This window comes from Canis lupus, chromosome 11, assembly GCF_048164855.1.
Source record: "Canis lupus baileyi chromosome 11, mCanLup2.hap1, whole genome shotgun sequence".
Lineage (NCBI taxonomy): Eukaryota > Metazoa > Chordata > Mammalia > Carnivora > Canidae > Canis > Canis lupus.
The window spans coordinates 61198469-61224376 of record NC_132848.1 but is presented as its reverse complement, the minus strand read 5'-3'; the positions used below and the strand labels follow the sequence as shown (position 1 = coordinate 61224376).

Sequence of the window (25908 nt, the reverse complement as noted above, 5' to 3'; positions counted from 1 at the left end):
TCTATGGGGATGGGAGATGAGGAATTGGATCCATGCCCCAGGAGGACAGAAACTGAGCTATGAAGGGGTGGCTGTGCTGGGGAAACTGGAAATGGGGGGAAAAAAACTGTCTGCTAGCTTGGAAGCAGTAAGAAACTGGCATTGTCTAGTGCCTTGGGTGGGAAAAGTCAAGAGCTAGCATACATAACCCCAGTCTGTGCTCTGAGTAATTATGGAATCCAAATTCACACTGACTACAGTAGGTGATAGAACAGTAGGTAAAATCATTACAAAAAACACTGAACCATAGCTGAAGATAAAATATCTTAAGAAGTAGAAATCATAAACAATATGAAGAGATTTTAATGTAAGTATGCCAAAAATGTAAAAGAGATAACAGAAAGAAGAGGAAAACATAAAGCTTGAATAAGAATATATGAAAGAAGAGTATTTTTAAATTTTTTAAAATGAAATTATAATTTATGTACAGTAAAACTAACCCTTTTTGGTACATAGTTCTCAAGTTTTGGCAAATATGCACAGTTGTGTAACCACTATCACTATAATCGAGATATAAAATATAATGTATTATATCTCGACTACAATATATATTTTATTCATTTAATAATATGTATTATAATTTATTTTATATCTTGACTACAGTCACACACACACACACACACACACACACACACATTGGGGGTTATTTATGAAATAAGCACCAGATATTTCCATGCCCCCTTTTGTAGCCACCCGTCCTTCTAACCCCAGGCCCTAATAACAATTGATCTGTTTTCTGTCCCAGTGGTTTTGGCTTTTCTAGAATGTCATGGAAATGAAGTTATGCAGTATACACAGCCTTCTGAATGTAGCATCTCTCACTTAGCATCATGTATCTGAGATTCATCCATGTTGTTACATGGATGAGGATTCATTCCTTTTTATTACTGAATATTATTCCATTGTATGGAGTCACTACATCATTTTTGTCTAAACATATTCAGTTTTTAGCAATTATTAATAAAGCTGCTATAAACATCTGTATATAGGTTTTGGTATGAACATAAATTGCCATTTCACCCAGATAAATACCTAGGAGTTAGAAGTATACTTAGTAATCTTTGTAAAAAACTTCCAAATACCTTTGTAAGAGGCTGTTAACAATTTGCATTTCCGCCAGGAACATATGAGGGATTCTGGTCATTCTGCATCCTACAACCAATTTGTAATATCAGACAAGACCTTTCAGCATGATTTTGAACAGGAAGAATGAAGAGGCATCTTCACTTAATTTCTGAATTTGGAGCAAATTATTCACTGTTTCAGTAGTATGTACCATGTTAGTTATTGATTTTTCTGTAATTTTTCTGTAAATGTCCTCTATTAAATTAAGGAAAGAAGGAAATTCCCTTCAACCCTGAGTTTGGTGAGAACTTTTTGCTTGATTGCTTGCTGAATCAATCACATTTGAATGTTGAATTTCAATAGATTTCTTTTCTGCATCTACTGAGAAGTTAACATCTTTTTTTCATGTTTTAGTCTGTTAATGTGGTGAATTACATTGATTCCTTTACAAATATTTAACCAATCTTAAACTCTTGGGATAAGTCTTATTTGGTCATGATGTATTGTCCTTTCTTTGCATTGCTAGATTTAATTTGGTGGTATTTTGTTGAGGATATTTGTGTCTCTGTTCAGGAGGAACACTGATAATTTTCTTGTCATCTATTTGCATGACTTTACTGGACTCATAAAATAAATTAGTAAATGTTTTCACCTCTTCCATAATATGGAAGGAATTGTACCGATTTTATATTATTTATTCATTAGTTATTTGGTAGAAGTTGCCAGTGGATCTATCTAGCGTTTTCTTGGTGAGGAGATTTGTAACTACAAATATAATATCTTTAACAGATATTATAGTAGTTTTTAGTTTGTCTAGTTCTTGAGTGAGTGTTGACAGTTTGTAGCTATAAAATGATCTATCCAGTCAAATTTATGGGAAGAGTTCATAACAGTCCCTTATTGTCTTTTAATGTTTCTGGTAGTGTCCCTTTATTCAAAATGGATCATCTTAATCAGCCAACTGGAAATTCAGAAAATAAAAATCTACTAATTGAAATTAAAAGGTTAAACAGCAAATTAAATACACATGAAAAGAAACAGTGAATTGGAAGATATGAGAGGAAGAAAGTCACTAACTATAACAAATAAAAAAACAAATATGGGAAATATCAAAAAGAAGTTGAAACATGGAGGACAGAATGATAAGCTTGAATGTCTGTCTAGGAATGTATGTCTAGTAAGAAGTCCAGAAAAGGAGAATAGATAGAATGGAGAAATAGAAAATTTTAAATACTTAATATTCAGTAATTTTCTAGAGATTAAAAAAAAAAAAAAAAGAATCCACTGTTTTGAAGCCCATTGAGTCCTAAGCAGGAAAAATAAAAACAAAATATATACCTAGACATTTTGAGGTAAAATGTCAGTACATCAAAGTACAAGAGAAAGAAAATAACTTTCATCTTAGAATCTGTAACTCTGATAAATTATCATCCAGGATTAAGTATGAAATAAAGACATTTTCATATATTATTAATACATATATTATTAATGGAATATACACATGTTCTTGCAGAAAGAACAATTATAAGAAGGAAATTGAATCCAAAACAAAACATGTCATGTAGGAGGAAATAATAAGCAAATAAATGTATAACTATATTAATTTATAAAAATGAAAGATTTGTCTGAGGAGAGAAATTATTTTAAAGGAGAAGATAACAATCACATAGATAATAGGAGGAAATGTATGGAGCTAAAATTTATTGAGTTTCTTATACTATTTAAAAGGAGGATAGGGTTAGAAACTAGGTAGAGCAGGCTTAGTTAGAAATAAGTATACTTTAAAATTTTAAAATAAAATCTTTTAGTTTAAAAGAAGAGAAGGTGACAAAAATTAAAAATTTAAAAATTCAAATTCAAATCTTTTAATTTAAAAGAGAGGAAAGTGATAATTAAAGCAATAGAAACAGAAGGCAAACTTTCCAGGCCAGTGGGAAAAATTAAAGGAATAAACAGAATTTGATGAATAGGAGGTGGTCAGAAAAAATAAAATTAGGTTTAATAAAAGTTATAATAAATAAAAAGAAAAAAGTTTTAAAATATAGGACATATATCAGCAATAGCATTAAACACTAATAAAATATCCTTTTTAAAAGATCTTTATTTATTAGAGAGAGAGAGAGAGAATGAGAGAGAGAGAGAGAGAGAGAGAGAGAGAGAGACAGCATGGGGGGAGGGGCGAGGAAGAAGGAGAAGCAGATTCCTGGGTGAGCCGGGAGCCCAAAGCTAATGGGGCTGGATCCCAGAACCCTAAGATCATGACCTGAGCTGAAGGCAGGTGCTTAACTGACTGAGCCACCCAGGTGCCCCCAAAATAAACTTTATTACTGAAAGAGAAGTGGTATAAATTATGAAAGCAAATGGCATAAAATAAAAATTCTTAAATAATGATGAAGGTGCATCTGCAAATCTTAAAAAAAAGCTGGTGTTATAATTTTAATGTTGGGAGAATCAGATTTTAAGGAAGGCAGTAACGGTATGTCAGTTATTTGCCTAATGTCTCTTAACACCAAATCCGCTCTTAACTTGTGCTCTGTGACACTGGTACTGGGATTCTGCAAACTACATTTCCCAGATGCTGTCCAGCTCTGCCAACAGATGGCACTAGAGAAAGTAAAAGGGATTAGGGACATCCCATTCTTTCTCCAGCAGTGTCACTGAGCTTATTGCTTCCATCCTCTTTCAGTGCACCCAGAACCAGCCTGGTCACATTTGTTTTATTAACAGCCTATGCACCACTTTCACAGGGCAGCTGCTCTGAGCTTCTAGGTTCTCTAAAGTCTATTCCTTCCCTGAGTTCTAGAGATAGTAACTGCTTTTCACAGTTACCGCCAGGCTATCTCAAATTATTCAGCTCTCCACCATTTGTGCAACAGATTCTCTGCATAGTGTGGTTTTCTCTTCTTTCCTGATGGAATCCTGATGCCATACATCAGGATAGAAAAGAAAGAAAGTGACTCATGCAGTGATTATCCATCTGAAAGACAGAGGTCAATATCCTTTACTTAGGTGACAATAGTATCTGAAGACACAAGCAAGGGCCTGCTGAAGAATACTGATCATTTATACGTAGCATACCCCTCAATTTGGGTTTGTCTAATATTTTCCTATGATCAGATTGAGGTTATACATTTTTGGCAAGAATACCATAGAAGTGATGTTGTGTTCTTTTCAGTGCATTCTATCAGGAGAGACATGAAGTGATGTGTTTCATTTAAGTGATGTCACCTTTGAAAAGTTAAGGTAGTGGTTAGGTAGTATCTGCTAGGTTTCTCCACTGTTATAGTGGAAGTTTTTGACATTTCCCATCTACAAAACTTGTGGAGAACAGCAATCTAAAAAATATTTTGAGTATAGAAGAATTTAAAGATATCATTAAAAATTCAATCTTATAGACATAATACAGGCCCTGCTCCCTAAAAAAGATGTGCTTTCTATTCAAATGCACATTAAAAAGCACTAAAATTGGTGATATACTAAGCTACTAAAAAGTCTCTATAACTTCCAAAAACATGATATCATATAAATCATATGGCCTGATCTTAATGCAATGTAATTAGAAATAAACAGATGTTGGGGTACCTGAGTGGCTCAGCCAGTTGAGCATTCTTGGTTTTGGCTTGGGTCATGATCTCAGGGTTCTGAGATCAATCCTCATATCAGGCCCTGCACTGGGTGTGGAGGCTGCTTAAGATTCTCTCTTTCTCCCTCTGCCCCTCTCCCCTCTTCTACTCTCTCTCTCTTCTTCTTCAAAAAAAAAAAAAAAAAAAGAAGAAGAAGAAGAAGAAGAAGAAGAAGAAGAAGAAGAAGAAGAAGAAGAAGAAGAAAGAAAGAGACATTGAAAACAAACAGGAACAGCACTTCTAAATAACTCATTGGTTAAGTATTATATTATAATTTACCTTATAAAATATTTAGAAGCAAACAACAATAAAACACACTATATTAACACTTGCATGATATACCTGGAGGGTAATTTATCACGTTAAATAGACATTTTAGAAAATAAGGAAAATTGAGTGATTGAGTTAATTTTTTTTTAAAGCTAGACTACAATTAAATTTTCATTTTCTCAAATGAAGAGTAAAAAAATGGAAAAAATAGAAACAACCAGGAATTAATTACACAGAAAGTAAAGAAACAACTTAAATTACCAATAAAGGCAAAATGTAGATTTTTTGCAAATAACAAATATGAAGAAAATTGATCAAATGAATAAGAGAGACAGTGCAAATAAATTGCATAGAATAAAAAGCAACATCAGTACAGTTTTTGTAGAATTGAAAAAAAATCATAAATACTAGAATAACTACACTCAATAAATTTTAAGACCTAAAATAAATGGAGACTGTTGTAGAAAAAAATATAAATTCCAATATTCTTTAAGACACTACAAAAAACAAGAAATTGATTGGTTAAAAATTTCTCCTCTCCTACTACCTAGCCCAAAAAGGAACCCAGCTGAAGTTGTTCTGAATTTCACTAAAATTTCAAAGAATCAATAATGCATATCTCAGAGTTTCAGAGAAAAAATTAAAAGAGCCAAAGTTAGCCAACCTAAGTTTGATATTAGTACAAGCTGACACCAAAACCAGATAAGGGCAATATGCAAAAACACAATTAAAGATTAATAAATACACTTAAGAAAATAGAAGCTAGGGGCACCTGGATGGCTCCTTCAGTTAAGCATCTGCCTTCGGGTCAGATCAGGGTCCTAGGATCCTGGGATCAAATCCCCTGTGGGGCTCCTTGCTCAGTGGGGAGTCTGCCTTTCCCTCTCCCTCTGCCTGTCCCCTTGTTTCTTCTCTCTCTCTCTCTCTCTCTCTCTCTCTCTCTCGCACTCACTCTGTCAAATAAATTAATAAATAAATAAAATCTTTTAAAAAGAGAAAAGAAAATAGAAACTAAATCACAAACAAAATGCTTGCAAATTAAATCCTGGAATATTTTTAAACAATTTACTTTGATGAAGTATGGCTTATTATAGGAATAAGAAAGAAATATTTAGCATTATATTTATTAATGAAATATTCCACATTAGCAAGTTGTAAAAAATGTGATCATCTCAATAGGAATAGTAGAAAGATGTATTTATGATAAAAAGGCTACTAGTTGTAGGCGGTAACGTCTTTGAACTGGTAAAATGCTAGAAGCAGTTTCTTTGAAACCCCTTAAAGGATGCCTTCAATATCTGTTCTCTCTACAGTAATATAATTACTGGTTTTTAGAGTGGGCCTATGGAAGCCTATATGGCCCAGCTTCTCTGTCAAATGGGTATAACTATGTCCATTTTGGAAGTGTTTTGGGAAATGATGTATGTAATTTTTAAGGTAAATCTTTAAAGGGAGGGAACACATCTCATTTTTTGACTGTTAGGCTTTCCTGCCTACTGAGTTGGACATGTAGCTGTGAATCATCCAGGAACATGTAGATGACGGCAGCCCCCTAAAAATGGCAGAGCAATCCAATAAAATCATGTTGGTCTCTGACACCATGGAGTCATTATACCACTTCTTATAGGTATTCGATTTTATTTAAACCACTGATTTTCTTTAAATCTCTGTTATAGCTTTTAAACTTAAATTCTTACTAATGTGCCTGTTTTTGCTATTTCCATTCACTATTTTAGTGGAGGTTTTGGACAGTGTAATAGAAGAAAAAGTAATAACTGGTATAATTTCTAGTAAGACACAAAATCTAAGACAATCTTCAGACAAACCAGTTAAACCAGTAAAAAAGATCAGCTAGGTAACTATTTATAAGACCAATAGGAAAACATTAAAATTATAGCATAAATCCATAATAACCCAATTGAAAGTTATTAAGAAAAAGCTGTTTCATAATAAGAGGAAACCCCAGAAGTGCTCTAACACTAAATGAAATAAAATAATCAGTGATTATTATAGTGAAAATTATAAAAGAATACCAGATTATTTTAAAGTACAGAACAGGAAACCAATAAATGAACCAGTAGATTATATTCACAAATGAAAAGATTTAAAAAGGAAAAATATTAATTATTATTCAATATAAACAAAACCTTTTCTAAAAGCATATTTTGTGGAGTTTTATAAGCCAAATCCAAAAACCTTTTGGAAGTTCATGGTTATATAATATACCAGATATGTAGGAAAGTATTGAAATATGTTTGGAAAGAAAACCCAACAACATAAGGATAATAGTTAATTCTGAAAAGGAGGAATGGGATTGAAAAATATTAAGCAATTCCACCTGTGTCTATAACATTTTCTTTTTAAAATATCTGCAGAAAATGTGTCAAAATATGTTTATCCATTTTAGGTGTTGAGTTTCTACATGTTTGTAATATTATTCTCTCTCCTTTTCTAGATATTTGGAACATAAAAAGAGAAATTCTGGCTGCAATGTATAAAAATCTTTACAATTTTATAACTTCAAGACTTCTGGGTGGTCATTGACCCATAATTGAATTGTGGAAATCCAAATTTTAATACAAGTCAAAATTTAACTCTTACATGTGGCCGTTTGGGATCCATCATGCATAAATTAAATTGGTCTTTCTACCAATTCTTCCAGGATTTAGATGTGAGAATCTGAGAATATGTGGGTGAGGGCAACACCCTAAGTATGGCAGGACTGTCAGATACAACCACCTTGGTCTCTGACACCAGGGACTTATTGTACTAGTTCTCACAGTTATTCCATTTTATTTTAACCACTATTTTTTTTAAAAATCTTTGTTAAAGCTGTTGAAATCAAATTCTTCCTAATGTGGTCATTTTTACCACTTCTATTCACCATTTTCCTTTCCTTATTTGCTATGTCTATTTGCTAACCTTTCAGCATAATTCCTTGTCAATACATACTTCTTCATTAAAAATGAATTTAGAGAAGAGGTAGCACTGTGTTTGGATCTGTATTTTCAACTACTTTTTGCTTTCTTTTTAAAATCGGGTTTACATTTAAAGTCATGCCAATTTTTCTGGTATTGTGATATTAGTTAACATTTGGGTTGCTTCTAGTACCTTGTGAATAACTTTGAAATAAACATATATGTTCTTTATATGTTTTTTGCATTTAGGAGTATGACCTTATTAGATATATCCAAAAAGCAGATTATTGGGTCAAAGGTTTGAATATTCTTAGAACTCTTTATTTGAACCAAATAGCTTTTTACCTGAAAAATTCTATTAATGTGGCTATCTCAAATGACTGATATTACTAGATGCATTATACAATTGCTGACATAGTATACAGTATTTGAGAAAATACCTGATAATTTAATCAAGTATATCTTTATTACTCAAATTTGCATTTGTTTGACACCAAATTGATTATTTTCATATGTGTGTTAAATAGTTGACTCAATTTTGGGGAATTTTCTACTCGTTGCTTTTAATAAATGATTAAGTAGAATCATAGTGTTTCATTAACAACTGCAGAATTTCTTTCTATAAGTTATTAATTCTTTTTTATGTTTACTGCATGGTTTCCCCAGTTTTAATTTTAGTTACATTTTAAGCTATAGTTTAAGTATTTTACATAGTCACATTTTTTCATTTTTCTTCTGTGATTATTTTCTCTAATCTCCAAGCTTATAAAATCCTTTCCCTTCTAATAAACATTTTCATATTTTCCAAACATTTATAATAGTAGCATTTTCTAAATTTTATAATTTATTGGATATCTCTTAAAGTGATATATCAAGTGGAATTTTGAAATCAATTTTAAAAAAAGTCAAGCAATTGTGCCAGTAGCACTGGAACACTGTTCCTTTTTCCATTAGTACATTGTCTAATGAAAATTTATTGTTTTTTTTCTGATTATATAAGTGAAAAGGTATTACTTTATTTTTCCATATTATTTCTATGTTATTAAACGTTATTTCATAATGTGGGTTTGATTTTCTCTGTACTATTTTACTGGATGCATGTGGAATATTTTTTAAGTGATTTCCTCTATAATATGACCATCACGCTCTAGGAAGAGAGTTCTTTTTGTATGATATGCTTCAATATCCAGAAAATTAGAGTGTAAGATAATATACATGCATAATGACTTAATAAAGACTTTTTTAAAAGTGAACTGTTTGATTCATTTTGCTAAAAGTGTTAATAAAAAGTTTGTTTTCTCTATGTTTTATTTTTATTTTTATTAAAAAAAAAGTTTGCTCCTAAGTGTTGTGTCTTTTTGCTACATTTAAAATAGAATCTTTTTTTTTTTTAATTTTTATTTATTTATGATAGTCACAGAGAGAGAGAGAGGCAGAGACACAGGCAGAGGGAGAAGCAGGCTACATGCACCGGGAGCCCGATGTGGGACTCAATCCCGGGACTCCAGGATCGCGCCCTGGGCCAAAGGCAGGCGCCAAACCGCCGCGCCACGCAGGGATCCCTAAAATAGAATCTTTTAATTATATCTTCCAGCTTGCTTTTGCTGACAGGTAGGAAAGCTATTGTATTCTAAAATGCTTATATTATAATGATCTCTTTTAATAATATTAATACTTTTTGTTGTTTTTCTTGGAGTTCTTTGGTAAATAGTAATGTTAACTAAAAGAAAAAAAAAAACTCCTTTTCAAAATGTATGTCTCATTATTGTCCTTATCTGTAACTTCAAGGACAATGTTAAACATTGTCCTGAGCCATCTGTTTTTTTCCTTGACATTCAAAAGATTTAATGCAATATGTCACTCAGGAAGCATATTGGGTTAAGATAGCCTTTATTTTGTTAAGCAAGGATCCTTCCTTTCTCTAGTTTAGTAAAAGGGACTCACTTTTTCAAACTTTTAAAAATGCTTGGCAGAGTTAACTGTTAATATAATGCCTTTTAGCATTTAAGACAATTACATAGGTTTTATTCTTTTACCAGTAAATTATATAGACGTTATTTCCCACTCTTGCATTCGAGAAATGACCTACTTGGTCACTGAGTATTTTTCTCTTAATACATTTAAAATGCTTTGCTAATATTTTATTTAGGAGGTTTTTTGTTGTTCTTTTTTTTGCATTTCCAGTGATACATTCCAGTGGTTGTACTACAAATTTGTTTAATTTTTTGTTAAGTTGTAATATCAAGTTGTTTTTGCATTTCTTTACAAATTTCTTTATGTATTGATTTATCTATTTAGCCTAGAGAGTCCATCCTATCTTTATTCAAGTGCAACAATTATCCATTTGTACTTTAATATCAGGCTCTAAAAAATACATATAGATAATACATTGGTACTTTGTGTATGACTGCTTGGTGCTGTGACAGAAGAATGAGTAGTTGTGACAGAGAAAGTAAGGACACTATGGATAATATTTACCATCTGGCCCTTTAATGAAAAAGTTTGCTAGCCCTTACTTTACAGTTATCATTGGAGCAGGAATCCCGTGGCAACCCCAGTGATCTTTTCTGATGTTTCCTGTTAAATTAATTAAACAAGAAGGCCATGAGACTGAGATTGTTCTAATGCCCTGGTGGTATACTAAGCAAATCAAACCCTGAGCCTGTGAATGTCTCAAGGTTAGGAAATCTAAATTCTAAGGACGACCAATCATAAGCTAGGCTTTAAGCTACAGCTAATACAATAATTTCCTTTCTTGGTTTCTGCACCTTCTCTATGTCTTTCCCCGACTTTTCTGCAGAAGGTGCATAAAACCATTTCCGGTTTGGCACTGCCCTGTTTGAATAGAGTATTGCTCAAATAAATTCATAAGAATTTTAATATGTCTTGGGGGCGCCTGGGTGGTTCAGTCAGTTAAATGCCTGACTTTGGCTCAGGTCATATCTTGGGGTGCTGGGATTGAGCCCCACATTAGGGTCCATGTTCAATGGGGAGTCTACTTCTCCCTCTTCTTCTACCCCTTCCCTTACTGGTGCTCTCTTTCTCTCTCAAATATATAAATAAATAAAAATCTTAAAAAAAAAGAATTTTAACATCCCTTGTGTTATCTTTTAACATCATTCATCTCCTAACCCAACTCCATCAATGCAGTCATATCAAAATTGATGACTTTATCTTTGGTTGGCTGATTTTGTATTAAGTTATAATCAGGGAAGTGAGGGGCTGATAATTGTTATCTCAACTACTGTGTAACTCCAGAAGATAGGATTTAGCATATTCCAGAGAAGTAGAACATTGGAATACTAACTTTTTCTATAAATGTCACTTTTTCTTCTTTAATATTGTCACAGTTGGTACCACAATATTTAACCTTCCAAATTTTCATTATGTTTGTTATTATAATAATTATTTTGGTGGAGTCTTTTTTTTTTAATTGATTGACATGTTTTTGTATAGCATTGCATATACACCCCTTTTCAGGTTCTCCTTCCCTCTTATTGACAGTAAACTTTTCAGCAGCAGCGGTGAATACCAAAACACACTGTCAAAGGGGGGCAAATACTGTCAATCTAGAATCCTACATTATTAATAGTTTCCTTCTATTCCTTTTGTTTCATTTCCTTTCTACTTATGTGATAGTTTGGTAGAGTGTGGGGTAGTCAGAACAATGGCTTCCCAAGGATGTCTATATCCCAATCCCTGAAATTTGTGAATATATTACCTTACATGGAAAAAGAGGCTTTGCAGGTGTGATTTAGGCTAAGATCCTGAGATGGGAAAATTATCCTGGATTATTCAGATGGGCTCAATCTAATCAAATGAGTCCTTAAAAGTGGAGAACCTTTCCTGGCTGAGGTCAGAGGAAGAAGTGAATGTGAAAGAGGGACATAAGAAATGCAATATTGCTGATTTTAGAGATGGAGGAAGGGTCAAGAACTGCAAGATAATAAATTTGTATTGGTTTAAGCCACAAACATTGTGGCAACTTGTTATGGCAGCAATAGGAAATTAACAGAGTATATAAAAATCTAGCTTGATTTAAAAAAAAAAGTCTCAGCAATATTTCATTATCTTTCTGCACTTATTGTTGCTCCTGAAAAGTTTACTGTCAGTCTAATTTTGTGTAGCACTTTTATGTGTTTGAAACATGATTAATTGGGGGGAGGAGCCAAAATTTCAGCTACATCTTATCAGAGTACCTCTTCAGCTATTGATCTTATCTAGAATACCTTAGTTTAAAATATATAACTTTGTTATTAACTTCTCAGTAGCAATTTTTCTTATTGCAATTAGAGAATATTGCTTGCATAAGTTCTACTTTTCAAAAATTAGAGGATTTTTTTTTGTTGTTTTTAGGCCTAAAGTATGATGGCATACTTCTGCAAATAATTTGTGGAACATGATATATAAATAACATATTCTCTATAACTTATGACATTTTGTATAACTCAGTTAAATCTTATCAATCATATTATTTAAATTATCTTTATTGGTTTCCTGGTTCACTTGATTCTTAAATCTGATACATGTTCATTTCTTTCACTAGAAGTGTGTGTGTGTGTGTGTGTGTGTATATATATATATAGCTTCTTGGTGTATGTATAATAGCTTTTGCTTTATGTATTTTGATACTGTTCTTCACTGAATAAGGGTTGACTATTGTTATATCTTCAATGTAGATTGCTATTCATGATTTTCTGCCTTTGTTAACTCTTTTGCCTAATTTTCAATTCATTTTGCTGTTTATTTTTTGGTGTCATAGGTAGTTGATTCCTTTAAAAAATTCAGTGTTTCTTATTTAATGATAAGAATATACAGCTATGAATTTTCTCAAATATACCTGTCTTTAACCCACAGAATTTGATATGACATGCTCAAATTCCCATTGAGTTGTAAAGAGCTTATATTTTTAACTGATTTTTTAGAAGAAATTCTTTTCTATTTCCAAGAGATTAGATTTATATTTTAAATTTAATTTCTTGTCTTGAAATATAATAAGAAAATATGTTCCATCCACTTTCTTTAGTTTAATGGTATTTTGCTATAGGTCTTAGCATATAGGCAATTTGTAAAACATATCCCATGGACATTTGAAATGCATGTATATTCTATGTTCATTGGTTATAGAATTATTATATATTAATAAATTAAGACAGACATTTATGATTAATTATATTTTGTATATCTACTTAATCTGATAATATCTGAGAGAAAGATATAAAATATTTCTTTATGATTGAAGCTCTGTTAGTCCCTCCTGTTTTCTTTACAGCAGAAAGAATAGTTTTAAATAACGATAAAATCCTTATATGGGTTTTTTTTTGGTCATACTTAGAATAAAGTATAAACTTTTGCTGTTACCTTATCAAGTATTCTTTTAGTCTATAGGCTACACTTAGTTCATTCCTCAGAGACTTTGCACATGATACTGTAATTTTCTGGAATACTTCCACCTCCTCCCCTCCCACTCGTTTACCTTGTTCTTGGCATCTTTGCTTGTCTGCCTACTTCTCATCATACATTTTCAGGTACTTAAATGTTCCTTCCTCCTATAAACCCTCTCAGAACTAAAATGGGTTCTTCTTTGAGGAAGAATAGTTTCTATAGTGAAATTCTTTTTTTTTTTTTTCCTGCTAGCTATTGGCCTCAGCTTCTCTGAGCATAAAGATTGCTCTGTGACTTTTGGGGATATATATCTGCCAAGAAATGAGAACCTCTCAGGGAGTTATCCTTTCTTTCTTTATCTTTAAATTTCAGCACTTGGAACCAATATGCTCCTTTGCAATTTTAATCATATCTGTATCATGTCTTCCAGAAAATCCTAACATTTATTGCTTCTTTGATGGCCCAATTCATAGTTATATAGTGCTGCTAGGCCATTATTATTTTGCATTTCTTTTCCTTTTAATTTATTAAGAGGTGAGAAGGTAAAGGAGGTAAATATGTAAGCAGACTTCATCATATAGAAATTCAAATTTTAAAAGCCACAAAATCCTTCAAGGAATGGGTATTGAATGACATATGGGCAAGTGCTTTTCAGCCTATTTTGAGTAAATATATTAAATTTGATATACTTGTATTTTATATTAATTTGTTTCTTATTAATCAACACTCTAATTTATTTGGAATACATTTACTTGTTAATAGGAAATCATACTTTTTAATATATTTTGTAGTTAAATTTGCTTGGCCCTTAAAGATATGAAAAGATGCTCAAATTTATTCATAATAAGAAAAATGCCAATTAAAATTACACTGAATTATTATTTCTCCCCTATCAGGTTGGCAAAAATCCAAAACTTTGACAACTGTTGGCAAGGCTGTGAGGAAACAGGCACTCTTATATATTGCTTGTGGTAATACAAAATGGTACAACCCCAATGGAAGAAAATTTGGCAGGATCTAACAAAACTATATAAGTATTTAGCCTTTGACCCAGAAAGCTCATTTCTAGGAATCCATCCCAAAGATACTCTGGAAAGACATGAAAAGACATATGCATAAGGCTATTTACTAGATCATTATTTATAGTAGCAAAAACTGGAAAGAACCCAAATACTCATCAATTGGTGTCTGATTGAATATGAACTATTGTACATTCATACAATGGAAATATGTAGCTACGAAAACAAATGAGGAATATTTTTATATACACATATGGAATAATTCCCAGTATGTATTTTTAAATGAAAAATAAAAATAAGTTGGAGAAAACTGTATGATTATCTATAGGTCAGAAAAAGAACATAGATATTGAAGATAAAAAATTTGTATACCCTGTTTTATAGATTTCACTTTGTTCTCATGGATGTATTTTACTTAAAATTGAAAAAAATCAAATCAAAATAAAAAATATAAAGTTAAAAATAAAATTAAAATGAAACAAATCTAACTGTATTGAATTGGTGGCATAACAACCCAGAAAATAATTAATGCAAGAGACTTTAAAATATAGTAAACTGATTGAACTATCTTAGTGGTTTATTCCCTGAAGACCGTAATAACAGAAAAAAAATTAAACTGTTTTCCATAATCTACTCTTACTTTGTTGTTCTGTAATTCTCATGTGTATGGATAGTAGGATAATGCAAGTACTTCAATGTCATTAGGAACTAGAAGTTTTGGTGTGGGAGACAAGAGATGTGGATATAAGATTAAGGAAGATAAAAATTCTGAAAGTCTACATTTGAATATGGGGATCCCTGGGTGGCTCAGTGGTTTAGTGCCTTTCAGCTCAGGGCATGATCCTGGAGTCCTGGAATCGAGTCCCACATCAGCCTCCCTATAGGGAACCTGCTTCTCCCTCTGCCTGTGTCTCTGCCTCTCTTTCTCTCTGTGTTTCTCATGAATAAATAAAATAAAATCTTAAAAAAAAAGAAATATCAGTATGATGTCATATGTATTGTATCTTAAACCAAACCAAAAGCAAACATATTTTCTAGGTTTGTTTACTGAAGAGTCTGGGAAATAAGTAACCCAAGGGTAATAAGCACCCACCATGTCCAAAGTGTGGTCCCTAAGTACCAATTCCCAATAAACAAACCAAGGCTCCTTTAAGAAATGGCTGAATCCACATCTAAAGCAGGAAAAAATCCAAGATAACCAGGGAACAGATACCTCCATGACCAGCTTTCAATAAAAACCTTGAATACTGAGTTTCTAGTGAGCTTCCCCAGTACATGATATTTTATGTGTGCTGTCACTTGTTACTAAGTTATTAATGTGTCAATCATTCAGAGAGGGCTCTTTCACTCTTGTGTTTGGTTTCCTCTAGACTTTACCCCATATGCTTTCTCCCTTGACTGACTTTTCTTTGTATTTTCTTGTTGTAATAAATCATAGCTTTAAGTATGACTAAATGCTGAGTCCTATAAGTTTATCTAGTAAATCACTGAATCTGAGGGTGGTCTTGGAGACCCAAACACAAAGATTCTAAATCTTCCCACCAGTCTATGGGAAATATGTGGAATAAAGGAACATGTAAATGATACCACAGGGATGCAATTAGCAGAGGACAGAATGTGGAAAGCTTTATAGTTTCTTTAAAAATAAATTGCTAGAAAAGCAAAAAAAAAAAAAAAGGAAGAATAATTCTATTAATTAAAAGAGATTTTTGAAACATTAAGAGAGGAAATGAATCAATGTTTGGGACTGGTTTTAAAGTAATTCAATGAGGGGCTGTGGAAGAGAGATCACAGTGGGATTATAGAGGAAACCAGATTTCTTATAAATTGGTATTTGTTAAAATTTAGTAAAGAGTTTAAATAAAGTTGCTATATTTTATTTTATTTTTTAAAGATTTTATTTATTTATTCATGAGAGACACAGAGAGAGAGAGAGAGAGACAGAGACAGAGAGACAGAGAGGCAGAGACACAGGCAGAGGGAGAAGCAGGCTCCATGCAGGAAGCCCGATGTGGGACTTGATCCCCGGTCTCCAGGATCACACCCTGGGCTGAAGGTGGCGATAAACCACTGAACCACCTGGGCTGCCCAAGTTGCTATTTTTATAATAAAATTTATATGACAGTTGTTATTTAATAAAATCTTAATTAAATTTAAATTTAATAATAATTTGAAAACTAAAGATTTGAAATGGTATGTGCTAATATTTTAAGTATTTTTGCACATATAAGTTTATATGTGAGGTTCTCTCCAATTTTCCTTTTTTATAATTTTAACTGCTTTTAATATTAAATTTATACCTGCTTCATGTTTTTCTCTATATTGTAAGAAAAATATATATTAAAAGAAGAATCTATTCCTTGGAGATCAATTTGTTTTTTTTTTTTTTAAATTTATTTATTTATGATAGTCACACAGAGAGGGGTGGGGGTGCAGAGACATAGGCAGAGGGAGAAGCAGGCTCCATGCACTGGGAGCCCGACGTGGGATTCGATCCCGAGTATCCAGGATCGCGCCCTGGGCCAAAGGCAGGTGCCAAACCGCTGCGCCACCCAGGGATCCCCTGGAGATCAATTTGAACCAGAGTTCTTTTCATCAGAAATTCTTTAATATGTGTATATAGTTTTCATTGCTTATTTTTGTTTTACATTGATACTTCCATCGCAACTATGCGATATTTTATATTTTAACAGAAAATTCCTTAAAAAATTCTGATTTTAAAGAAATACCCACATTTTCCAAAAGAATATGATGTGAAAATATTTACATATACAAGTATGTATCACATATACATACACATTTTCTATGTGTGTATATAAATGTACGTATACATTTTATATATTTTAAATTTATATGTATATTTTATCATTTTCCTTTTTCATGTGTAATTGTTCCATCTTCCATCCCCCACTCAAATAAACCTGAGATTCTGGACCTTGGCTACAGAGGGTAGACTATAGGATTATGTGAAAATGAATATAGGTAAGGGAAAAACTGAAATTGGAACATGTTCATACCCAGGGGTCAATGAGATTCTTTTAAAGTGAACCAGAAAGACCCCATAATATAGACAGAAAACATGACAAAGCCCCAGCTGACCCATGGAAGAAATCAGCACAAGGCTTTTGTTTTTAGAACTTCCTCAGTTTTCTTGTTTCACATTTTATTTATCAGTTATTTAATATTCATTATTTCCTTTCTCTTGATTTCCTTAGGACTTCTAGAAGTGCTGTCTCTAAATTCTTGAAATATAACTTTAGTTAATTTAATTTTTGCTTTTTTTACTAAAGGTTGTATATGAGATGCGAATTTACTTTTGCTGTAGTCCTAGCTCCATCCCAGGAGTTTGAATATATAAATAACATTCAGTATCATGATTCCCTAACTTGTTCTTAGTTTTTTTGTTCTTTTTTTGTTCTTATTTTTTTTTCAATAAGGTGAATAAAATAACTCACAACTTATTTCCTACTTGATCTGTAAGTAGGTAAATGCACTTAAATTTTCAAGTGTTTGACTTTCAAATCCATTCTTAAACATATTTATTTATGTGTAAATAAAAAACAACGTTGACTTCATCAATTAAAAGATGAAGATATGTGTGTCTCTACTTTGTCAGCTTCATCATCTTGATTTTTGTCATCTTGATCCCTTTTTCCTGTCCTTTATGTTCTATTTTTAGTTACACTTATCGCAATTATTAAGGCTAGTATTTTCCAATTTGTAATCTTCAAAACACTTTGTTCTATAACATGTTAACAAGTGTCCCCCAAAAAAGACTCTTTCAGCCAGGTTAGCTTAGCAATTCAGAGGTAAATCCAATTACACTGATGTCCTAATTTAAAGACATCTAAAGAAGACTAATACAAGTACTGTGAATTATCTATGGGAAGTTGCATTATGCAGAACTTTCCCAAATTCTGCAACTATGGACCCATTCTAAAGCCTGAAACATTTTTTTTTTTTTTAATTTATGATAGTCACACAGAGAGAGAGAGAGAGAGAGAGAGAGGCAGAGACACAGGCAGAGGGAGAAACAGGCTCCATGCACCGGGAGCCCGATGTGGGATTCGATCCTGGGTCTCCAGGATCGTGCCCTGGGCCAAAGGCAGGCGCCAAACCACTGCGCCACCCAGGGATCCAAGCCTGAAACATTTTTAACCCTCCCTAACATCAATGTTTTTCCTAGAGGACAATACTGTCTTGGGCTATGTCTAGATTTTTAACTAATATCACTGCTCACTCACAATCCAATCTATCATTTCTTTCTCATTACCCAGATTTTGATTTTGATTCGTCTTCTGGTAGCCTGGAGCAAATCTTCAGTTTGTGTGTGTGTGTGTGTGTGTGTGTGTGTGTGTTTGTGTGAAAAGTACGAAGTGGTATATTATCTGAAACACTGCTTATCTTAAAATGGTGTTCACATAGTAACAGCAGCTTGATTTGGTATAAAATTCTTGAATCATAAGTGTTTCCTCTCAAAGCACCACATATTTTATTTTCTTTGCAGACCTAAAATTTAGCTGTCTTCCTCTTCAATGAGTCTAGCTTTATACTTAAGAAGCGAATCTTTTGGGGCATTTGGGGCATCTGAGCGTCTCAGTGGGTTAAACATCTCAGGTTATGCTCCCAGGATCCTGAGATGGAGCCCTGCACTGGGCTCCCTGCTCAGCCAAAATCTTGAGATTCTCTCCTCTTCTTCTCCCTCTCTTCTGCCCCTCCCTCTCACTCGTATACAGTCTCTCTCTCTCTCTTTCTCTCTCTCAGATAAATAAATAAAATCTTTAGAACAAAAAGAAGCAAACATTTTGCCAAAATATGTCTAGGTAAGTATCTTTTTATTTTTCTTGAATCATGGTAAGCACCCTCAGTTTCTAAATTTAAAACTTTTTAGATGAGAATACTTTTTTTCCCTGCACTTCAATTACTTAACTCAGTTTGAATTTCTTCTTATTCCTATTATTTATAGTTCATATATTTGTTCTTTGCCTTAATCATTTTTTTTTCTCACATTATTCACATTGGTTTATCCTATCCTTCCACATACTAGGAGTACTATTGTTCATGTCTGTACATTGAAGATTCAAATTTTCTACAGCTCTAAGTAGGCTCTTTTGGTGTCTCTGAGATTTGGCTACTGCAGTTTTGTTTGGGGGGAATTTCTTCCTGTAATTTTTCTCTTCTCATCTCAATATTCATTTATTATTTAATCTCTTCTTATCTATAATTTATCCTATGTATGTGTATTCGTGAAGAGATAATGTTCTTTTACATACCAGGACGTTCCTTCTCTTCTTTTGTGTTACATTTTAAGTTCTGTATTTGTTGTTTTGGGACTCCCTCTTGAAGAAGGAATGTCTTCCTAGGGAATGTTCAGAATGAGGGAATTTTTCCTAATTCCCTCTTAATCCATTACTGGTCAAATCCTTAGTTTCCTCTTTCTTTTCAACATGTTTATTGAAGGCTGATTGCTAAAGAAATTCTAAGAGGCCCTCTCAGGTAGTAGCTGGGGAAAACAAAACAAAACAAAACTAACTTGAAGTTGTGAAGCCATCAAGACAAAGTGCTATTGTGGAGAGACTAGATTTATATTCAGTCAGCTTTTATTTTTGGAGAGGAGAGGGAGATAAGGTTGCTGGGCATCTCATTCCTTATCTTAGTTTTGCCCTCAACTTTCTATTTTGACTTTCAGTTTTCCTAAAGTGAAATAAGATTTCTTTACTCTCCTCATAGCTCAATTTACTATTTTTGAAGAGGAAGCAATTTCTTGGGAAAATGAGGTAATCCATTGTCTTTTATGATAAATAAAAGACCACACCACTGAGCATGCTCCATTCTTAAGGCCTTTCCAGTCACTGGGGATATCTTCTCTGAGAGAAATGGAAACCTCTTTCGGGAACCGATGTTCACTTACCTGCAACTTCTAAGAGCACTTCCTTCCAGGGAATGAATGCCTAGCAGTTATATTGATCCATTTGCTGCTTGGAAGAGGGATTCTCCCTACATTTTTACTCTGTGTAAAAATGGTAGTTGGGCACCATGGGGGCTGTGGAAGGGTTGCTTAAATTAGGCAACCCTTCAGATTCTTTTTTTTTTTTTTTTAATTTTTATTTATTTATGATAGTCACCCACAGAGAGAGAGAGAGAGAGAGAGGCAGAGACACAGGCAGAGGGAGAAGCAGGCTCCATGCACCGGGAGCCGACGCGGGACCCGATCCCGGGTCTCCAGGATCGCGCCCTGGGCCAAAGGCAGGCGCCAAACCGCTGCGCCACCCAGGGATCCCCCCCCCCCTTTATTTAAGTAAACTACGTCCAAGGTGGGGCTTGAACTCAGGATCCCAAGATCAAGAGTTCCATGCTTTACCGAGTCAGCAAGGCAAATGTTGACATTTTAAAGTAAATTCAGGGGGTGCCTGGGTGGCTCTGTTGGTTAAGCATCTGTCTTCAGCTCAGGTCATGATCCCAGGGTCCTGAGATGGAGCCCTATGTTGGCTCCCTGCTCTGTGGGGAGTTTGCTTCTCCTTCTCCTTTTATCCCTCTCCCTGCTTGTGCTCTCTCTCTCTCAAATAAATAAATAAAAATATTTTAAAAATAATTTCAGAGGATAGGTTTCCTACTCTTTTCCTAGTACTTTCATTTTCCTGAATTTAAAATTAATAGTTTTCTTTTGATTAGGTGAGTATGTATATGATACCCAAATATATGCACTTTTGATTGGTAAATATCTGAGATTGGTTTACATCTTTTATATATTAATAAATAAAAAAAACTAAAGACTGTTTTTCTAAGTTGGAATGTGTTCTATTTTTCACATTTACTATTCTGGTATTCCTCAGTTATATTCTGCAACTTTCAAATGTTTAACTATGACCCAGCTGAGTTTTCCATTTCATATATATTATACATAATGAGTTAGTGAACACTTATTCTGAGTATCCTAAACCCTAATCTTTCAATCCTATTACTAAGTAGAAATGTATTTCTATTTGTTTTCTATAAAGTTTATAATAGAAAGTCCCCATAAACTAGTGATTTTGCCTTAAAATAATTAAAAATAATTCCATAAGTTGTATGTGACAGATGGCAGCTACACATGGCAAGCACAGCATAATGTACAGACTTGTTGAATCACTGTATTGTACACCTGAAACTAATGAAACACTCTGTGTCAACTAGACTTCAATAAAAAGAAAAGTCCCACAGAGTTGATGACGATTGTTCTTGTGTTATTATTTTATTTGTCTCAAGAATTCTTCAACGTTGGGGCCGCTGGAGGGCTCAGTCAGTTAAACGTCTGACTCCTGATTTGGGCTTAGGTCATGATCTCAGGGTCCTGAAGTTGAGCCCCACTTTGGGCTCAAAGCCTAGCAGGGAGTTGGCTCAAGATTCTTTCTTCCTCTCCCTCTTTCCCCGCCCCCCCAAAATAACTAAATATATTTTTAAAAAGAACCATTTAACCTTGACGGCTTTGCTTGATTTTCTCTGAAAATATTTTGTACATGTGCTTTTTACAGCTAATTGATTAGAAAATGGAGAAAACATCTAGAATTCAATGGTGTTTGTCACCACAAAAAATCATAGACAATAATATTGTTTAGATTTTAGAACTGGACTTATGCCAAGTGAACCAAACCTGAAAGCAGCCATTAGAGATCACAACCCCTTCCAATACAATTTATTACCTATATATTTTCTTCCCCCTTATCTCTGTCTCATGATACTGAATAAATCAGTTAGATGGTTATGTAGGGAAATTTAGATGATTATATAGGAAAAAGTTGGTCAAGGTGACCACTGTATTGCTACTAGCTTGTTTGTTCCTTGCTGCAAAATGTGCTGAGCCCTTGGCCTTATTGTCCTCAGCTGCAACCCAACCCAATATGTCAGAGCATTCATCATGATGCCCATGGCACTTGAACAAGAGGAATCCTGCTACCACAATGACACACCTTTTGTTTGCTGAGTAATAAACCATCTTATTGTGGTGCTGTAAGTGTTGTTGTGTATTTTTGGCAACTATGGAGTGGTAACAGGTTTACTCCTAGTTATCCTCTGTGAGACTGGGGTTGCTTCTGATGGAGTTTTTAAAGCTTCTGAATGTGTATCTGTTGTCTTAACTCAAAATAAGTTGGAAGTTAGTAAAAAGGAGTGCAAAATCAAAGGATGGTAGGGATACAAAATATTGCGTAACTACAGTGCATATATTGAAATGTACTTTCCATTAATGAAATTAATGAATCTTTTGTAATTGCTAATGGGGGTGTGGTCAGATGAAGTCCAGCTGGTCACCGTTTTGACAGGGCCTCCATGTTGGATCACCTTAATCCAGAGTCTGGATCTCAGCCTTAGAATCTCATGAAATGGATGTTGTCATATACTGAGAGTGGGGGAGGCTTTCATGGATAAACTTACACTATTAAAAGTCCTGTCTAAACCAGAGACATGGTTCATTAATTTATTATCAGAGATACCCTTTCTGGAGAGGATAACACTAGTATTTGCCAAGTGGGAAAGGTCCCTGCCCCTTCATCAAGAAGCCAATTCTAAATTAAAAGGCTGCTCTGTAAGGTTAGGAGCAGAGCAAAGGAGGATGGTAGTGAGTGAGGCTTGAAGAAACACCTCATCTGACTTCCTAGTGACCCAGATGCTCTGGTTACTATGTACTGCTGAATGACACATTGCCACTTTTGAAATTTCTTGTTCCTATTTTTCTATACTTCTACTGCCTTCTATCCCTGTGCTCTACCATTTTTTTTTTTTTGGTTGTGTTATTATAAAAGATTTAGCTAATTCCTCATTAAAATATTTTTGGAATGAGGCTGGGAAAATGAATATCTTCAGGTCTCATTCTTAGCTATGGAGCCTCCAATCCCTTTCAGATGACTTCACAAATATCTGATCTCATCTTTGTGTGTTTATTGTATTAGTATAATTATCAGCTTTGGAGATATTTTAATGTTAAAAATATATTATATACCAATAATTGGGTGTAGGCATTATGTATCCCTTTAGTATTTAGTTTGTGTATTTACAAACATACATAAATGGTCCCAAGTTCATTTATTTATTGAATGTATTTTGCACCTACTATGTGCTTAACACTTCTGTAGGTGCTGGAGATACAGTGAATAGACAGTCAGGCTTTCCACATTCATGGAAACCCCACTCTAGTGATAGTCAACAAGTACGGATATATATAATAGGTTAATTTCAGATAGCAATAGGCTTATGAAGAAAAATGAAATCAGGTAAAAACTGAAGAAAGACATGGGTGGCTATTTTAGATGGTATCATGTTAGTCTAAATAGTTCGCCGAGCACAAAAGCTATGTGGGGAATGTCATTAAACAAACAGATGTATTTGCTAATTCTGTTATTTCCAGTTTGATCATAAAAACATTGCAATAACTGTAATGTGAATATGCAACATCTGTCAATAAATCTGACATTCTCTCATCTTTGTGATTCAGACATATTAGCATTGATTGGTTGTAAAATGAAAATATAAAAAATCTTGTTCAAATGCAGTCAACATATAAATACTTTGAGGACGCTGTTAACAGGACTGACATTTGAATGTGTGATGAAACGGAATAGATACCATAGAAATTCAGATAATGTTGAGAAATTCTCAAACTTCAGTTAGTATATTAGTCTTCTGTTCTTTCATAGTCCATAAAAAGCATGCAGCATACGGTAATGTGTCAAGAATTTTTTAAAATCCTATTTATGTGTGTAAGTTCAAATAAGATGCATCTTCTTTGCTGTATTATATAATGATGCTAAAATGTGAGGTCATTTAAGGATTTGCCAAACATGGAAAAAGAAATATATTTGCAGTTTTTACATTAGGATACAATTATGCTTTGAGAAAGCACTATTGCCTAAATACATCTTGAAAATACGCTTTTGAGAGGGAATGAATAGCACACAAATTCTGATTTCTTTTAAGTCATCTTGAAAAATGGACTACAGACACATGAGCTGAGCTTTAATAAAGTGCTAATTAGGAGTGCATGCCACAATTTGAATGGTGGCTGTATGAAATGTACAGAAATCTCGGCAGTAGAGGAATGGTACGTGGCTTTTGGGGACAAGTTGTGACAGCTAGGTGCTGGTCCTTTGATGACAAGAATCTAAAACCTCTAATGCTGACAGAGACTTTGAAATTATCTATTCAAACTCTCAATTTGCACATGAGGAATCTAGGGCTTAGCATGGGTAAGTGACTGTCTCAAAATCATTTGGCAAACAGGTCCCCTGATTAGTGAGTCTGCTCAGTGCCTCCAGCCCCGCACCGCTTCACCTTCTCTCCCATTTGCTTTTCAGCCATTTTGTCAAATTCACATGTGTAAATTATCCTTTTGTTTGCTACCTGCTCCAAGACATAGTTGCAGAGGACAAGAATGACAGTCAATGCAAATGAGGTAGAGGGGTTTCATTGCTCCCTTTTCTTATATCCAGTCATAAGAAATTATAAAAACTCACAATGTCAATGGAAGTTGGAGGAGAGGATTGGAGCAGAGCTGGTCGGCAAGAGAAGAGAAAGTGAAAAGGGGGCCATGCTGGACACAGAGGTAGAAGCTGTAGCTACTCCATCAGCAACCATCTCCCTGGTAGTTGACTTCTCTGATTTTGAACAGGAAACTGATAACAATTCCTGACCTTTCTTTTTTTTTTTTTTTTTTTTTGGTCTACAGAATGAAGAGTGATGACTAGTTAATCTCTGAGGTCCTTTAGTGTGTCAGTAGTCAAAGACTGGCTATATATTCAGCCTTTTGGAAGACTTATGGGGGACATATGTGCAATTTGTGTAAAGCCTCTGTCACCCCTGTCTACATGCAGCTAGAAAGCACTGATGTTTATTTTCAGGTAGAGATAAGGCTATCCTTGCTGACCAGTTAATAAGTCTGGTAATTTGGAATTACAGTCAATTCTTGATTAATCAGAGTAAGCAAGGGCAGAGGGTGATGCAGAAGGGAGAGAACACAGATGACCATAAATCATGTGTGAAACAAACCTCGAGTACAGTATGGTGGTCAGAAACAAGCAGTTATTCTTGTGTTCAAATGTTCACTCTATACTTACTAGCTATGTGACCTTTGGAGAAAGCTGGAAGGCGTTACATGGTCTGGCCCCTGTCTACATCTATGACTGCCTTCTTCCACCTCACATGATTTACTTCAACTACAAAGCCCTCCTGTCTTCTGTTTTGGGGACAAGCATGCTCCAACCTCAGGGCCTTTGCACATGCTGCCCTTGCTCTTCATCCAATTATCTACATGGAACACTACTCTTTTCTTTCCAATTTCCCTCGGATGTCATCTTTTTAGAGAAATTTTCCCTGGCTATGCTAGGAGGAATAATGATAGAAACTCAACTCTATATTCTTACCCTTCTCAATGTTTCTTTATAGTCACTTCCCAAGAAAATATATATGTGTTTTTGTTTGGTTGCCTTTTGTCTACTTAGATTAGCAAGTACATTCTTTTATATAGCCCTTGTTTTTTGTTTTGTTTTATTTGGCTTTTTTATCTAAAAAGGTACCTGGCACATAGTAACTTCTCAGTACACATTTATTGAATAAATACAT

At 33.9% G+C, this 25908-nt stretch overlaps 1 protein-coding gene and 1 long non-coding RNA gene across 2 annotated transcripts in view; one reads left to right on the top strand and one right to left on the bottom strand.

The window, feature by feature from the left end:
• The window catches only part of VRK2 (VRK serine/threonine kinase 2), a 215714-nt gene that overhangs the window by 163518 nt on the left and 26288 nt on the right, over positions 1 to 25908 (bottom strand). The window lies entirely within an intron of this gene.
• Positions 1 to 25908, top strand: part of LOC140600279 (uncharacterized) — a 47702-nt gene that overhangs the window by 3452 nt on the left and 18342 nt on the right. The window lies entirely within an intron of this gene.